General features: G+C 40.3%; 1 long non-coding RNA gene across 3 annotated transcripts in view; it reads left to right on the forward strand.

The window, feature by feature from the left end:
• The window catches only part of LOC128143873 (uncharacterized), a 35,398-nt gene extending 29,908 nt beyond the window's left edge, over positions 1–5,490 (forward strand). For 2 of the 3 annotated variants that reach the window (XR_008235912.1, XR_008235911.1), the window contains one exon: positions 4,569–5,490. This is a non-coding gene — a long non-coding RNA (uncharacterized LOC128143873). Of the gene's footprint in view, positions 1–2,062; positions 2,225–4,568 lie in introns of all 3 variants that reach the window. The other variant, XR_008235913.1, reaches the window with a different exon arrangement.
• Positions 5,491–6,000: the final 510 nt, after the last annotated feature.

Raw genomic sequence — 6,000 nt, forward strand, 5'->3', positions numbered from 1 at the left:
CATAACTAACTCCTCATTCGAAGTCTTGATAAATATATTGTAGAAATTTCACATCATTTCATACTACCACACAGGAATGGTCATTCCCAGTCTGCAGCAACTTGTTAAGCCTCAATATGTGACGTGCGGGATTTATTGTTATAATAATCTTGGGTTTATTCTGAAAATAAGTTTTCATATACCTACAGTTCAATTCCAATGCTTTTGTGTTGGGTAATTTTGTTTGCAAGAATAGTCGTAGTCCAATATCCTTAATCCAAGTACAAGTTTTCTTTCTAAGCAGAGTCCTTGATAACAGAGGACCATACAAAGCACAAGAACACGTCATTGCTACGTTCATATGCCTTTGGGAAGGAGGATCCCCACAAACAGATGTTATGTGTGGTTAGAAATCTCAGTGTAAGTGCAGCTCTATCTTTAACACATCACTTATTGTGCTTGGGAATCCACAAAAACACATTACAAAATCAAAGAGTTCTGTGAGCAGTATATAAGATGGGAAAGGAATATCCATAATTACCCTGCTGCAAAGATTTTCAGGCTGTATATCCCTGTATGCACAGAGATTGCAGCGTGAATACTTTACTGGTGATATTTGTGTTTTGGTGCACAAAGAGACTCTTCTCCCTAGTGCTGCATGGTTTCAAACTGAAGATTTTTCCCTTGCCACTTAATGGGAGGACTGATCTGACATGAACTTTTGAATCTCACAGGACACTGGGCCTTTCCCTCCCTTAATTACGGTTTTTACAGTTTGCTTGAGGGGGTGCTTGTGAAGGGATGCATGCAGCTATGTCTCAAAAAGATTGCTTTTACAGAAGGAGGAAAGATTAATTTGTTCTACTAGGAAAAATGGGACCTTCTCCTGTTCTGTAACATCAACAGTACAATCCTCTGGGTGGGTGGGAGAACGTTATTTAGGAAGTCTGAAATTTCAAGTGTTACCTCTGATCAAACTCTTCCTTAAGCTCTTGAAATATGTTCCAAGTTTGCAGAATTAATGAGATGACAGTTCAGAAGGTTCTTGTAGCTCTCTTGTGGGTTTCGTTTTCTTTTTTTCTGTGGTTTTTTTTTTATTTATTTTAATGGATGTACTTACTCTTGAACTGAAAAGCACAGTTACTAAGCAGGTTAGCAGGGAAAGTTGTATGTGGTTTGTTTAAAAAATAGTAAGAGAAGAATACCTGTTTGGGGACTCCTGGTTTTGTGACTCAGTGTGCTGATCCAGCAGCTAGTGAGTCAATCAGACACTGCAGTATCTGCTTCCTTGGGGAGTCCATTTTTCTGTACGCTGTATCCCAGGTACTTACAAAGAGAAACCAGAAATTAATCACTCAGGTACGTAAGAGGAGGGTGATCAGCCCTTCAGAGCAGATGAAGCATACTGAGGTTTGTTCTACCTGGTGGCTATTGCGTCTGGCTACTGAGATTGCTGGATCAGACTGGGGATGTGCCCTTGTACAACAGGCTCACAGAGCTGCAGATCCTGCCAGTGTTGAATTCTCTGGGAGTTTTTCCATCATTCCTCCCTGCTGGCTGCTGAGGAGGACATCCAAACCCATTTTCAGGGGAAATTTTCTTGAACTGAACGAGCTGCCCCCAGATTTATACCCAGTCAGTTTTAAAATGTGTTTTCAAAGGAAACAACTGTGGAAATGAAACTTCAAACATGTTGCTATTGTAACTTGTTCGTGCTAATGTAAAGATCTCACCAGTGTTAGCATTGATGGGGGAACTTTTCCAGATGTGCCTTTTGAGAGGCCTGAACATGTTGATGTCTCTAGGGAGCACTCAGCCGCTAGATAGAGCCTGCTGTGTGATGGCAGGAGGTGGCGGCTGAGCCACCTCCATACCAGGGGTTTCTTGGCTATCACAAGACTGTTAGCATGAAACATACAGGTTGGGTTGGTGGACTTTGGTAGCTTGCGTCAAGTACCAAACTGATTTCAAGCCTGAATTAGCCAGAAAAAAGTGAATGCTGCTTCTCAGATCCTGTCCTGTGCTTAATGCCAACATACAGGGTGAAATCTTCCCTGGGGTGACCTCTTCTCTTGAATTCCAGGTCTGGACCCTCAGGCTGTCTTACGCAGGTCTTCGTTGCAACGGAGAAAAATACCATGCTAATTGAAGACATATTGCTTCCTCTGGACAAAAAGGGAGAGTCCCTACTTGGCAAAACGAGGAGACATTATGGCAAAATGGAAAGCTGACAGTGTTTTGACAGGTGGGAATACAAATCCTGTATAAGATCCACAGTTGGAGAAGGCAGGTGATCTATCTCAGTACTGAATTAACTGATGCTTTCCAAAGCACCTGAGGAGCATTCCAGCATGTGGCTGTACAGAGCCACTGCTTGTTAGTTCTGACTTGTATGCAGTTTAATTTGCCACAGGTGGGTGGAGGATGAGCTGTGTTCATGTACAGTCTTTGCTTTCTGGTTTTCCAGTCACAAAACTGGAATTCTCTTGACCACTGGCAGCTTGTTTGTTGAATCATTCACTTGTGTGCAGACAGAGCTCAAACCTGTGGCCATTTTCCATGACAAAGAAGCCAGAGACTATTATTGTTAAATCCCCATGCTCAGTCTTGGAGCAAGATTTCCTGTTGTTGTCTTATGAGTATTGGGTTTTTTTGCTTGAAGTGGAAAAGTATTATAACTACTGTAGGGTATATGCCCACAACTTCTGGTACGCACTCAGTCCCACTGATTTAGAACAGAGGTATAGCTACAACATTTTATGAGTGTGCAGAATTTTCTCAGCATAGGAAAAATGGCTAAGCTTGGTCTTGTGGCTAAGCATGAGATTAGAAACAGGGACATCTAAATTGTGCTTTCAGCTCTGTCAAGGAATTGCTGTATTTTTTTTGGTTGAGTTATTCTTGCTGACTCAATTTCCTCATTTATGAATAGTAATAATTCGATCTCACGTAGTTAATCTCTCCATATATGAGAATTGTATATCCAGACAAGTATGAAATAATAAATAATGTCAATCAGTAACTATCCTTGGTGTCTGAAGGAAGGATTAAGAAAAACAAGGATTGGTTTTGTTTTCTCTTTTTTTCTTTTTTTTTAAACTATTGAAAGCTAATTTTAACTTACAAATAATAATATCTGTCTTAAGTACTGATTTGTAAATTACGGTATTTAAATGCATGGTTCAACCAACTAAATGCATTTGAGAGCACTTCTACCTCCCATCCAATTTTATCGAACAGTGTCAGATGTTTCTGTATTTCTAGTGAGCTAACCTCATCCTAGAGCCATGAACACAACTCAGACTAGATTACCATCCTGCCTTGCTGCAAATCCTGACAGGCAGTACAAATTATGGTTCACAGTAGTTCTGGTTTTGTTCTCTGAAGTGGCTGGCTCAGCTATTCTTTGCCCTCTTTTCTTGGCAAGGTTGCCTAGGAGGTACTTGTAGCCATTAACTAGTGCTTTTCTAATTGCCAGGGACTGTCATAGGCAAGTCCAAGGACTGTTGTGTGTTTGATTCATGGTTTGTCCATCTAAACAGGACTCTGAGTCTCCACAGTTTTGCCCTTGCAGTCTTAGCAACAGCTAGTTTTACAGTTGGTTTTGTATCTGACTTGCTTGGCTTGTGAAGCTGTAGGCCTTAAGGCTGTAATCAAGAAACTATAATCCACCCTGTGGAAATATCCAAAAAAAGAAAAGGAAAGAAAAAAAGGGTCATCTGTAAATAAGCAGCTCCTAAACTCCTCTGATGTACATGGGTGTCTGCCACAACTTCTGGTGAGTCTGTGATTCGGGAGCTGCAAAACAGGGATGCAGCCACATTCCCGTTTCCTTTCTGAAATTGCTATAGGCTCTTGCCAAATGAAGCCTCTGCCTACACCCTTTCAGAATGACGTGTGTGTGCTAAAGAAAGCATATGTAATGATTCAGTAATTGGAAATTCCCCTTAAATATCCCATAGGTTATATCTAAGATTCAAAAGAGACCTGAATGTGTGTTGAATACTGATTATCCCTGATCTCTTATATGGTCCAGGATATACCATTTGGCTTTAAGAAATGAGCCATTTCTTAAAGAAAAGAATTCTTGGTATCTGCCTGATCATCTGTGACCAGGCATGTCTTTCAGTTTATTTTAGATTTTTTTTTTTTCCCCATTTACTGCAGATTGTGTCAGTAGTAATTATGGTAGTCCAGTAGGTGTAGTAAAAAGAAAAAAAAAAAATTCTAGGTTGAGTTGTGATGCCCTTTGCATTGCACTAACTTGCTTCAGGGCAAGAACACAGGTTTCAGGACCAGTGTTTCTTTGCTTACTCTACAAAGCAAAGAGTGTAAGATACAGCGTTAGGCTGCTAATTCACATTTTATAAAGACTGAGAATGGAAAATTGCCCCAGAATAAGGATGGGTAATGAGATACCTTCTGTTGCACAGATCTGAAACAAGGGGGGAAGGCTAGGGGAAAACTCTGGATATTTTTGGTTTGTTTCCTGGAGGAGAAGGCAGCCTCATGAGGATGCTTAATATTATCTGTGTTATAAATGCTACCAAATATCACCAGCTGTTACAGATGGACATTCTTATTTACAGGAATCTAAGCATCAAGTGGCCATGAAGAGTGTGTCTGAGAAGTAGCCACCGTTTAACCCTACTGAAGCACAGCAGTAGGACCATGGAAGGAAACCTACACTGCTTTTTTCCTGTGCCGACGTTTCTCTTTGGATGAAATAGAGAATTTTAACCTCTGAGTAGAAAATGTTGTATTTTCATGCCAGTGCAATGACTTATGATAATTTTAATGTGTAAAGTTGAAATAGTTTCTCCGTGAAATGTTTGCAGTCACTGTCTTGTGATGCTACTTACTGTTCTGGGTGCTGTGTTGATAAATAGTGTTGGCTGGACAGTAACTGCTTTCCTTAGAAAAACTTGAATTTAGTTTTCATTTAGATTTGGAGTAAAAGGAAATGACTTTTTTCCCCCACCTTCATTAATTGGGAAAGAATGCAATAACTGTGTCCCAGAACAGCAAGCTGAGTCATGAGCAAAGCACTCACCTGAATGGAGAACGGGGTGAAAGGATGGGGTCATGGTGCTGCTCAGGAATGGTTCTTGCCTGTGTCTCTTTCAGACCACCCCAAACCTAAATTATCTTCCTGCGAATACAAGCATCAGACTGTCAGTGTTTCTGTAGAACTGACTTTTGACCAAGCCTTCAATTTTTCAGTGGGAAAAATATTTTGTTGAAGGAGGTTTTGACCACTTCTAATGAAAGCAGTCATTATTTTTACAGTTTTACATTAAAACTTAAGGGCAAGACAAATCTTAGGAGCTAGGCATCTGCTCTGAAAATCTACAGATAATAAACCAGTGATGAGTCTATGAATCAGCAGGACTGCAGGGCTCTACTTCCTGGGATTCATCCGAAAGCTGTCTCCAACATTTGTAGAGTTACAGATTTGAAAAACTGTGTGAGAATACAATCTCTTTCTATATGTGGAAGGACTACCAAGGAATATCATATGTAGCTGAAAATATAGTATTTACTTTGAAATAACTGAAGTGTTTTAATGAGTAAGGCTTTTAAAATACATTTTGCCTCTTTACTGTATGGTTTTGATTGTATTGAATCTGGGGATGTAAGCTGGATTTCTTCCACATACTGAAGAGTTTTGGTTGTGTGTCTGCAGTTCAGGTCCTCTTTGCTTTTATCGATCAAATGTAGGGTTAGCTTGTAGTTGAATTGAAGCTTATTGCTGTTTAAAAACAACCCAGCTTGGAAAAAGCCTACTTGCAAATGTGAAAAAAAAAAACAAAAAGATAATGTGGTAATTGGTTCCTTAGGAAAAAGCACATGCAGTGATACTTTTCACGTGGGGGATTTTTTTGCCAGGAAGTGTGTGAGTGTAATATAGAGACCTGAATACTGCCCTGCCTCATCTGTGCATTGGGGAGTTTTTATGGGGGTGGGGAGAAACGTCTGCTTACTTGCCCTCAGACCCCGTTTCAGGCCAGGGAATGGCCG

This window comes from Harpia harpyja, chromosome 7 (assembly GCF_026419915.1).
Source record: "Harpia harpyja isolate bHarHar1 chromosome 7, bHarHar1 primary haplotype, whole genome shotgun sequence".
In the NCBI taxonomy this organism is placed as follows: Eukaryota; Metazoa; Chordata; class Aves; order Accipitriformes; family Accipitridae; genus Harpia; species Harpia harpyja.